The sequence below is a fragment of the Camelus ferus genome, chromosome 11, assembly GCF_009834535.1.
Source record: "Camelus ferus isolate YT-003-E chromosome 11, BCGSAC_Cfer_1.0, whole genome shotgun sequence".
NCBI classification, from domain to species: domain Eukaryota; kingdom Metazoa; phylum Chordata; class Mammalia; order Artiodactyla; family Camelidae; genus Camelus; species Camelus ferus.
In genome coordinates, this window is record NC_045706.1 from 65554340 (window position 1) to 65566916 (window position 12577).

The window sequence follows — 12577 nt, forward strand, 5'->3', positions numbered from 1 at the left end:
ATTGCTGCAGACCACATGTAAGTGGCAGAGCCCAGGCCCAGGTTGCCTGGCACGCAAGGCCCCTCTCCCGGCAGCAGCCTGTGCCCGTGGGCTGTTACCTCGTTCACAACTTCCCTTCTCAGGAACCTCTGTAGCAGCCCATGCACGGGCTCCCCGTCCCACTGCAGCTGAACCCAGTGGAAATGCTGCTGTACCAGCAAGTCAGAGCCCTGGACACAGGCCTTGGCAATGGTTCCCATCAGAAAGTGGTTCTCATGAAAGCAGTAACATTCAGATGTTACATTTCCTAAAACAAACCAACAGCAACACTCCAACCTCAGCAAGCGGTATCAGGGGACAAATCCAAATTCACATACATGAAGGAAAGAAGACCAGGAAGCCTAATGTGTACTCTGGGGAATAGAAAGATTGAAAGGATCTTGAAGAAGCTTGCTTCTCAGCGAGCCCTCTCCACTATCTTTACTTTTCTGGAAAGTACAGGGTCTCTCAGTGCTGTGATTTTCCAGAGGTCCCCAAAAGTCCCCCAGCAACTCAGACAGTGAAGATTTATCCAAATTCTCTAAGATGATGATGATTTTCTTGGTAGCAGAGGATTGTTTCACTGAGATCAGACATGCTGTGATCAAAAAGGAAATTTGGTGATTAAAGGTTTTACAGAAACCTATATAAACTGGCAAAAAGTTAAGTGTGCAAAGATGTGACACAATGGGAATGCTCTTAAACTGCTATGGGAATATAAGGATCCTGAAAAACAGTTTGGCATTACTGAATACACACACACATACACAATGGTCCAATACCAGTTCCTTAACAAATCCCAAAGGGAATCAACCCAAATGTCCACCAACAGTAGACTGTACTCCAACAGGAGTATATTCATACAACAGGTATGAAAGGGAACAAATCACAACTACAAGCAACCATGTGGAGGACTGCTACAAATGGTATATCCAGAAGGAACCCTACTTCAAAATGACACCTGCACCCCAATGTTCATAGCAGCACTATTTACAATAGCCAAGACATGGGAACAGCCTAAATGTCCATCAACAGATGACTGGATAAACTGTGGTATATTTATACAATGGAATACTATTCAGCCATAAAAACCGACAACATAACGCCATTTGCAGCAACATGGATGCTCCTGGAGACTGTCATTCTAAGTGACATAAGCCAGAAAGAGAAAGAAAAATACCATATGAGATCGCTCATATGTGGAACCTAAAAAACAAAGCATAAATACAAAACAGAAATAGACTCACAGACATAGAATACAAACTTGTGGTTGCCTAGGGGGCAGAAGGTAGGAAGGGATAGATGGAATTTCAAAATTGTAGAATAGATAAACAAGATTATACTGTATAGAACAGGAAAATGTACAAAAGATCTTATGGTAGCTCACAGAGAAAAAAAATGTGACATTGAATATATATATGTTCATGTATAACTGAAAAATTGTGCTCTACACTGGAATTTGACACAACATTGTAAAATGATTATAACATGTAAAAATGTTAAAAAATATAAATAACTATTCAGCCATAAAAAAATAAAATAGTGCCATTTGCAGCAACATGGATGGACCTGGAGAATGTCATTCTAAGTGACGTAAGCCAAAAAGAGAAAGAAAAATACCATATGATATCACTCATATGTGGAATCTAAAAAAAAAAAAAAAAAAAGACAAACTTATTTACAAAACAGAAACAGACTCACAGACATAGAAAACAAACTTATGGCTACCGGCAGAGAAGAAGGGATAAATTGGGAGTCCTAGATTTTCAGACACTAACTAATGTATATAAAATAGATAAACAACAAGTTTATACTGTATAGCACAGGGACCTAAACTCAATATCTTGTAGTAACTTATGATTGAAAAGAATATGAAAATGAATATATGTATGTTCATGTATGACTGAATTATTATGCTGCACACCAGAAATTGACACAAGAGTGTACACTGACTATACTTCAATTTGAAAATATATATATAAAGAAATCACACAAGGATGCATACAATATAATTTGAACATTAAAATTCAAATGGGGCAACACTAAACATATAATTCAGGGGTTCATATGTAGTAATACTTTTTTAAAAAGCAAAGAAAATGGTTACTACAACAAGACAGACTAGTGGACATCTCCAGAAGGAAAAGTTTGTGAACTGAGTGTGGCACATGGGTACATTCTGGAAACTGGGGATATTCCGTGACCTGATCAGTGGTTAAATGGTTATTTTAAATGATTCACTGATCTGTAAATATAAGTAGTATGTATCTGATAGAGGTATATTTCACAATACAGAAAGTCAAAATCCTTAAGTGACCTTTAATGGCACATACGTAAAATATTCATAAAATTATGGAGACAGGACCTCAGAGACAAGCAGAACCCTCCTTTCATTTTACAGATCTCAGAGAGGTTACAGTGATCTGACTAAGGTTTCAGAAACAGTGGTTAAGGAAGGACTACAGTCTGGGACTTCTGATTCTTATTTAAGGGGTCCTCACACTAAAGACAGGGGGTGCTGAACTACATATCAACCCCAAATGAAAGATGGAAAGTAAATGGAAGATTGTTATTTTATGTAGAAGATAAGTCAGTGGACAAAATATAATTGAGACAGTGCCTGGCACCTGCTAAGCACTCTAATGTCATTCAAATTGTAGTTAAAATACATATAATTCTTCCTATATACCAATGAATAAAAAGATTAAAATTACTTTTTAATGTTTTAGAAGATTCTGAGATGCCCCAGTCATAGCTAAATTAACCTTGAAAAAAGATCAATTTAAGATACTTGAGAGTAATTCTGTCATGCCTTCCACTTTTCACAAACACTTCTGATGGTGTATCACACTCCCTTCGGCCTCCTTGTTACTATAGACACAAATGCATTTTCACTTTCAAAAGAACTCCTTGAGCACTGTAAATGAATCTCTTCTGAAGCTTTAAAAACTAGAAAAGTAGAAACAATAACAACCACATCTCAATTTAGCTGTACTTGGGGGGGCTGGGTCCTCTTCAACACAGCGATTGAGTCAAGAGTGCTAAAATTCTATGCTTCTCAGGTTCAAATGTTATTTCAGAGACATGGAAGTCTGAGAAACCTGTAGTTTTTTTTTTTTTTTTTAAACAACGATGATAAGCTAACAACCTTTTATATCCAGTGATTAAAAAAAAAAAATTGGCCAGGTTGAATGGTTGATGTATCTGCTTTTCTGTAACTAAGGACTGCAGGTCTCCAGCTTTTCCCTGATGTGTGTGAAGTGTCTGACTAGCTCCAGTAGTCCTGAAGCTGCTGCATCCAGAAAGAGCGTGTCTGCAGGAAGAGGAACTGCATCTCAGCAAATGTTTTCCCATGCCTCCTTGCTGGATGTACCATGCTAAGCACTGTGGCATGCTAAAGGTGATCAATTCTAACCAGGGATGTGTGCCATTTTAAACTGAACCTATTAGAAGGAAGCGCATTTTGACAGGTAGGTCAGAAGAAGGCTTTCTAGGTTTAAGACATGGCACAGTCAGAAGAACAAAGGTTGGAGGGGACAGGGGCCTCAAACCAAGGTCAGAATCGAGGGGCATGTTGCAAGAGGGGTATGTTGGTGAGCTCAAAGCTGACACAGGCCTCAGTCAGGTTTGGTTGGGAGCTAGGGGCAGAGGAATGAAATCAGTGGAACAGAATCCAGGAGGCCCATTTTTGAGCAGCCAGGCAGCAGGCTGGGTCTTCACCCTGGGCTACACATTATGATCTCCTAGGATCCATCCCCAGGGGCTCTGATTTAACTGGTCTGTTCTGAGCTCAGGTGTTGACATTTTGTGATCAGCCAGGGTGAGATTTGCTGATATGAAGTCTCAGAACCCAGAATGTCAAGTCATGGGGGAGAAACTACCAGCCATGGGAATGGGTGAAAGTCTTTAAGGAGGGCGATAAACATGATTTGAATCCTGCTTTGAGATCTTACACTGGTGTGACTAACTGACAGGAAAGGAAAGAAAAACAGGAAAACACACCCCCGGACTCTTATTGATGAGGTGAGGACAAGAGGGAGTGGGACCCTCATCGAGGGCCAAGGCACAGAACAAAAAGGTGTTTTGAGATGGAGTCGGTAATGCTCAGTGGTTGACTGTCCTGACAGAGCAGTGGAGAGAAATACCAGAGACAACTCAGAAGCTCCCATCAGAAGAGGCCATGCAGGTAATGGAGGCAGAAAGCATACGAGGAAGAGCACACATGAGGCAGGGGAGATGGGGATGGGCTGTTTCATGCCTGAGTGTTTGCTGAGTCAGGCATCTCTCCTGAGCTGTCCAGCAGGGGCTGGAACAGAAGGATAGGAGGATTCAGACTGGAGATAACTGAGTTTACAGGAGTTCGGGAGACATAGACTCATCCTCCTGGGTCTACAGGCAAGAACTGTATTGCTCATTAATCCCTCAGTGAATGGACAGCTTGTGCCCTAGATAAAAGGAGGTGGGGGTGCTGTTCATGATTGTTGGGTCGTTTCCATCTCATCCCTGTTCATCTTGATCTTCCCTGAGGGACTGATCAAGGCTCAAACAGACTGGGTTTCTTTGATGAAAAGCTTGGTCTTCAATACTGCTGGCCTCAGTTACTCAAAAATATACTCAATTTTTCAGTAACATCTACGTCTCCATCAGACCACTTACAAGCAACATCCTGAAGCAAGTTGGTCCAAAGGTAAATTTCATTTTAGTTGAGAAATAGCATGTTTTGAGTTCAGGTTAACATAGTTTCAGTTCTAATATATTAACCAGCCACAGAAGCAGAAACTCATTACACCTTCTGGCTTGAAGGATTTATCAGCCCCTGATCAGGGTTCGTGTAGACACAAGATGGCCACCCACTCCACGCTACAGCTGGAGATTCCTTTTGGCCAGTGCTGGAAAGCCGTTCAGATTCCCTTTGCCCTGTGATAATTCAAAGCCCTATTTCTAAAACAAATCTACTCTTTTTGTCCTATTCTCTTACAACTTTATAGGCTATGTCAGCCCTGCTCCTCTCCAGAGGCTGGTCATCTTAAATAGACACCCCCTTGGGTAGGCTCAGGGCTATTGTCCAGTGTTGCACACCATTGTATTAAATGTTCTGGATAGCAGTTCTACAGCAAGACTCATGGGCTTAAAAATAATTAACATATCACATTTATAGTTAAATCCTAACTCCTTTATGTCTAACATGACCTCAAGTCCAAAATCTCCCCTTTGAGATGGATGGCAGCACATCTTCTATACTGTTCACTCAAAACAAAGCTCTGTAGGGATGATGCTCCGAGTCCAGATGAGAAGCAAGGGACAAACATTCCAAGAGCCTCCACAAACGTAGGGTCTAAGGAGGAAAACTCATTTATGTAGACTTCAATTGCACAGCCTCCTCCTATTATCACACTAATTCCATCTCTATTACTTCTGAAGTAGAAATTTCTCTCAGGAATTCTAAGCATTTCTTTGAAATAGCAATTTAGTGTTTAATTTTTTTTTTACTACTACTGTCACATGCAATTTTAAAATGCATCTGTCTTGCTAACCCAACTCAATACCTTACACCGAGGAGAAATTTGACCCACTTCTAATACACGTTCATACACTCCTTAGCAAATAACGGAGCCATGTGGCATGACTCTCTCACACAAGTCAATATGATAAGGAAGATGTTATTTTAAAATAAATACAAGATAAGCCTTGCTAGCCTAAAGATAACCCTTGTTGACATGTTCTGTTCCACATTATTTTCTTCACTGGCACCATTTTAATTTCCATATAAGTTTTATTTCTTAAAGCTAGTTATTTTAAAAAATCTGCTATTTTTCCTTCTTGTATTTTTTCATTCGTACACTTTTTAAAAAAATTCCTTCTCTATGCCTCTTTTCACTGGCTTTCTTCTGCAGAATTGTAGAGAGGAACATATACAGTAATGCATGTATGATGCCCATTGGAAGATAAAAGTTCAACTTTCTAACCACAGCCCAATTCAAGTAGTTTAAATCTCTTTCTTTAGAGAAAATACGGTTAAAAACCAGGGATAAGTTTAGAATGCCTTACAAATCAGTGTATTCCTCACTTGGAAGTCATGTAATTTGATCAATTTAATTTATTGGTAAAAAAAGCAAGAGAATAGCTGAAAGATTCCTATCCCCAATATTCTAAAAGCCTACATGGAATAGAGGAGGAGACCCCCTTTCTCTCATCCAGATCTCTGCTCGTGCTATTCTCTGTCCTTTTCCATCACCCTTTGACCAAAAGAACATTCCCTGCTAGGTGCTTTCTGCACAACAAAAAAAGGGACACCACAGTATCCACAGACCCTTCCCACTGGCTGACACAAGATTCTCTCACACTGCTCAGAAGCCTCTGGTGCCCCCATCTATTCAGAGTGTATGTTTTCTTTGACCTCCTCATTGGTCACCAGTCAACAGCAGCTGGTCTTACTGAGAAAATGATGGTGACAGTGGATGGAGTTTTAGGAGATGAGGATGGACAGCAGCAAGGGAGAGATTTGAAGCCAGACTGTAATGTTCTTGACATCTGGGACCTTCAGTGTTTATTCTGGAGCCACTGCAGTGTAATAGCAGGGAACTGTCCTGAGCAGTTTTCTATTCTAGGGTGAGCCCTCTGGAAGCCTGTAGGGGGCCTGTGGAAGGAATGAGACCAGAGGAAATACGAAGGGTCTCCATTGTCCCTTGAGCAAGAAATGATAGGTGGCAGGGGGACAGGAGAGCAGGGGGTGGAGACGAGATGTAGGAAGCAGAGTCAGAAGAACTCAGGGCTGAGTGGACGTGTGCACTCTGGCAGATGAGGATCTATGATACACTCAGCTGGCAAACTTGGGCAAATGCCTTCACAGTCTCGGCAGATGAATCTTGTGTTTATGTCTTACTTTTGTTATTAAAAAAAGGAAGAGGATATTTGATACTTATAAATTGCTGAGCCACATACAGAATAAAATCCTTTAATACTTGGAGAGGCTACACTACTTCCTACATGAGAAAGGAGTTAGAGTGGAGATTTTTGGCCTTAATCTATAGTTCCAAAACTTCCTTTTTCAAACTCAACTCACTCTTATCCTTATGCCCTATTATCAGCTATTGCCTTAACAACTCCTGCACACTCTAATCTTACTTCTTTCTACCTCCATCATAAGCAAGTCCTTCTACCTGCTGACAACTAAGTATGACTAACTCCTTTTTCTTTGCCCATGCTATTTCCTGATCAGGAGATTCATCCACTCATTCAACAAGCAATTATTGGCAATCAGTGTACAAGGTGAAACAGAAGAATAAGCTACATTACTAGCTTTCAGGGAGCTCGCAACATGTGTGTGGGCCAGCACAAAAGCCCAGATAGTACCCTCACTGCCTTGACCTAGAGTTAGGTGGGGCACAGAGGTAAACAAAACCTACTGCTGTTCATCAGAGGTGGTTGTCATATCTGGGGGGATTAGAAAAGCCTTCATTTGAGGTGTCCTTAGAGCATTTAAGCAGGGGCTTCCATGGCTATTTTGATCAGCACTGTACTGGGCATAGTACCTGCCATGCAGCATAGTGTGTGTGTGTGTGAGAGAGAGAGAGAGAGAGAGAGAGTTTGTGCGTTTATTCTAGATGAAATCTTAGAGTAATTCTAGGCAAAAAATGCAGCATAAACAAAGAAGAGTAGAGAGTGGAAAAGCAAAGGATATGTGTGGAGAAATACCGTATTTTCGCTGGAGCTTAGGTATCTATTTTTAAAAAGGGTCAGATATTCCAAAGAAGATATATAAATGGCCAACAAGTACATGAAAAGAAGCTCCACATCAGCAACCATCAGGGAAATGCAAACCAGAACCACAGTGAGATATCAATACCTGTTAGAACGGCTATCACCAAAGAGTTAAAAAGTGTTGGTGAGGATGTGTAGAAAAGGGAACTCTTGTACAATGTTGGTGGGAATGAAAACTGGTACAACAACTATGAAAAATAGTATAGAGGGTCTTCAAAAACTAAAAATAGAACTACCATATAATCCAGCAATTCTACTTCTGGGTATGTATCCGAAGGCAATAAAATCTTGCAGAGATCTTGAAGAGATATTTGCACTCCCATGTTCACTGCTTAATTCACAATAGCCAAGATATGCAAACAACCTACCTATTCATCAGCAGATGAATGGATAAAGAAAATGTGCCATATATATATAGTGGAATATTTTTCAGCCATGAGAAAGAAAGAAATACTGCCATTTGTAACAACACAGATGGATCTTGAGGGCATTGTGTTAGATGGGATAAGTCAGAGAGACAAATATTGCATGATATCATGTGTATGTGGAATCTAAAAATGCCAGTCTGATGATACACAGTAGAATGGTGGTTGTCAGGGGCTGGAGGATGAGAGAAATGGGGAGATGACAGTCAAAGGGTGCAGTTATAAGATAAATAAGTTCCAGAGATCTAATGTAAACATGGAGGCTATAGTTAACAATACTGTATTCTATACTTGTAAGTTGCTAAGAGAGAAAATACTAAATGTTCTCACTGTGAGAAGGAAATGGTAATTATGTGAATTGATGGAGATGTTAGCTAATGCTCCAGTGGTATTCATTTTGCAATATGTACATGTATCGAATCAATGCATTGTATACCTTAAACTTACACTATATCTCAAAAATTAAATTAAAAAGGGACAGATAAGCAAATCAGATGGGTCAATGTCCTTGAATGGAAGGTCTTGAATAGCATTGACTTGATTCAGTGAGTGATGAAAGAATGTGGGAGGCAGAAATCACACAGAACTTTCAATCAGGAGTCTGGTGGTCCATGAAGGATGTTCAGGGAGAAGAGGTAGGCAGAGCAGCCACTGCCAGGGGAAAGGGGGCATACAGTAGGATGGTACCATAAGGGTGGATGAAAAAGGCACACTGAGACCCATTTGGCAGGACATGAACACAGACTGGCTGTGTGAAAAGTGTGAGGGGTCCATGAATGAGAACCTGGGGGTTCTAAATGGTCCTCATACTGCTTTAAAAATAGAGATAGTTAAAAATATGGAAAGAACAAGCTCCCAGATTTTCACAGAAAAACCTGGATTTCTGGCTTCTTCTTCCAAATCACAAGATCTCAGGACCCTGGGTCTATGCTTCTACCACCAACAAGTGGCTAGAGCTGAAAGCTGCTGCCCTGGGGAGACCAAGATGTGCCTCCCCTCCCCCAGTCCCAATCAGCTGGCTTCACCCCTTAATGTGGCTTTTTGGCACTTGTGGGCATTTAGGTTTTTTAAGTCTGCCAATAAGACCTGAATTCCAAGTGTAGGGGCCAAGAGACTTGTGCCACTCACCAAATTGGGCAATTAGGAAGAAGAGGTGTTTTTGTTTTGTTTTGTTTTGTTTTGTTTTGTTTTGTTTTTTAACAAGATGTTCCCAAAAGTTTAGAAACACTGAGTTGGTCACCTTTGCATCCTCCTTGACCTAGTTCACTGTTCTCAGATTTTTTTAGCTCTCTAAGTTTAGAGCAGAATCCAGTCTAATTGCTTATCTACAATGATAGGGTGAGAACAAAATATTTTAGCTTTTTACATTGAGATGAAACAAGATGGAACCTTGAAAAAACATACGGGCTTCTGTTATAAAACTAGCAGGAGAAATAAACATTTGGCACAGGTGAGTTTTTAAGGAGCAATGGCTGGCAGTGATTCAGGTCAGGTTCAGGAGCCAGACTGTGTTTTTTGTTTTAACATTTTTTATTGATTTATAATCATTTTACAATGCTGTGTCAAATTCCAGTGTAGAGCACAATTTTTCAGTTATACTTGAACATATATATATTCATTGTCACATTTTTTTCTCTGTGAGCTACCATAAGATCTTGTATATATTTCCCTGTGCTATACAGTATAATCTTGTTTATCTATTCTACAGTTTTGAAATCCCAGTCTATCCCTTCCCACCCTCTGCCCCCTGGGCAACCACAAGTTTGTATTCTATGTCTATGAGTCTACTTCTGTTTTCTATTTATGCTTTGTTTGTTTGTTTGTTTGTTTGTTTGTTTGAGATTCCACATATGAGCGATCTCATATGGTATTTTTCTTTCTCTTTCTGGCTTACTTCACTTAGAATGACATTCTCCAGGAGCATCCATGTTGCTGCAAATGGTGTTATGTTGTCGGTTTTTATGGCTGAATAGTATTCCATTGTATACATATACCACTTCTTTATCCAGTCATCTGTTGATGGACATTTAGGCTGTTTCCATGTCTTGGCTATTGTAAATAGTGCTGCTATGAACATTGGGCTGCAGATGTCATTTTGAAGTAGGGTTTGTTCTGGATATATGCCCAGGAGCGGGATTCCTGGGTCATACGGTAAGTATATTCCTAGTCTTTTGAGGAATAGGAGCCAGACTGCTTGTTCTGAGCCCTGCTCTGCTGTGTTTTCACCATGGGATCTGTGGATAGGGTACTTAACTTCTGTCTCAAGTGTTTATAAATCAGGTGTTTAGAATAAAGCTTACCAGAGTCAAAGCTTAATATATATTAGCTATTATTAGTATCATGGTCAGAGAAAAACAACTTTCTGTAGCTAACTTTCACTAGTATCTGGTCAAAGACTGACCTCAGTACCAGAGCAACATTCAGATTCTGGTGGGATTTTCCTGTCCCCAAAATATGTGCCTCAGGGTTTGTGGACTCCTCCATCCCTCTCTAAAACTGCTTCTGAATTTTATTTTTTGATTTAGGAACTCCTGGTTATTTCCTTCTTCCTCATCCTAGTCAACTGCTACCCCAGCCACAAGATGTATTCCTTGATCATAGCTCCAAAGATGAGAATCACCACTTCCCCTAAAAAAGAGACCTGAATTCACATTTCAACCCTCCTCTTCACTCAGCTCACAACTGCCTCCCTCCTTCACTCCCCTCGGCCCCCAGGGTCTCTGTGGCTTTGAGGTCTTGGAGACTGGAGGCTGGTCCGTTTCAGTTTTGTTTCACAACCACTAGTCACGCTATGCTATGTAGGGTTACACTAACTCCACCTGTGGTGAAGCTTGGGGTGTTAAACTCTAGAGCCTAAGGATAGAAAAATTAATGAAAACATTCTATTAATAGACATTTTAATCATGGTTCTGCCACTATGCAGTTGTGGCAAGTTACTGAACCTCTCTGTGCCTGTTTCCTCACCTTTGAAATGGAGATAACCATACTGACTTGCACAGGGCTGCTGTGGAGATTAAATGAGTTAATTAATACATGTAATGTATTTAACAAAGTACCAGTCAACAGCACTCTAAGAGTGAGGTGGAGAAAGCAGTTCACCCCAGGGGCAGCAGTAAGGGGTTCTTTGGTTGCAGAGAATTTATAAATAAGAATAAAATTTACCCAAAATTGATCTGCTTTTATCACTGTGCAGTTCTAAACTGCATCAAAGACACAATACTTAGCTCCACCAGGTGGACTGCTCCTACCAACTCCTCCTTTAGCATCATCTGGTGGCAGTTATATAGTATGCTCATAGCAGATAATAATTTATAAACAAAAGATGAAGAAAAAGAAAAAATATAGGATGTGCAATAAATGTAATGATATGTACATGAAAATAATTTTTTGCAAGTGTTCACCAGGGTCCCAGTTTTCATCCGAAAGCTGCTGAATAAATTAAAAGTCCACTTAAATTTATCCCAAGCAACATTTATTTCCTTGTAATGGCATCACTGACGAGATGTGTTTTTGTTACCACAATTCAGTTTGCTGAAACAGACTTACCACTACTGATGAACAGATCTGCTAGCTGCTCCTTGGAGAAATCAGGGTCCATTTCGGCTCTCACTATTTCACAGGAGAACCCTGCAGCCATTTGTCTGTGCTGTGATAAGAAGAGATGGTCATTAGTTCTACACACTTTCGAGTTTTCAGGGAAAAGGAGAGGGTGTGCAAGTAATTGATACCTTCATTCAGAGCAGCAGCTGATGTGCTACGTAGTCTTGCAAGCTTCTTTCTGGGCCGTGGAAAGTGACTTTATGATATTGCTCAATCTATTAATAAACCAAGAAGAGACCTTAGGTACTTTTTAGGCTTTTGGTTAGCATTTTGCTAAGCAGAAAAAAAGTGGTACACAAGTGTGGAATCTCCTTTCTGATTGTCCTCAGCCTTTCAAAAGATTAAAAATATTCTAGAGATTAGCTGTATTCACTGGGCATGTCAAGTCTTTCACTTTAATATGAAACACGGGCAAATATAGCATTTATGTGGTATATTTTATATAGTATTTACATACTTATAGCAAGAGATGACATTTTATGAAAAAGCACGCACCGTCTACCCTCTGTTTTCTACAGGGAGGGTCAGTGTATTAGCTGGGAACACAGTTCCTAGAATATTCTGTCCCTTGCAGATGTTAAGTTTTGTCTTTATTATACCTTGTGTGTGCTCCTTAGTCTGAATTTTCCTAATGCTTATTTTACTTTTCAGAGTAAAATAGAAACAAATATTACTAATTTTGGAAAATACAAAGAAACATAAAGAAGCAGAATAGGAATCACTGAAGCAATCACTGTAAATGTCTTTGTTTCCTTTCAGCTTTTTTCTTCACA

The 12577-nt window shown here is 40.0% G+C and overlaps 2 pseudogenes; one reads left to right on the plus strand and one right to left on the minus strand.

Moving 5' to 3' along the window:
* Window positions 1-11953, minus strand: part of LOC102503455 — a 29441-nt pseudogene extending 17488 nt beyond the window's left edge.
* LOC102507523 overlaps window positions 1-12577 on the plus strand; it is a 367819-nt pseudogene that overhangs the window by 203039 nt on the left and 152203 nt on the right.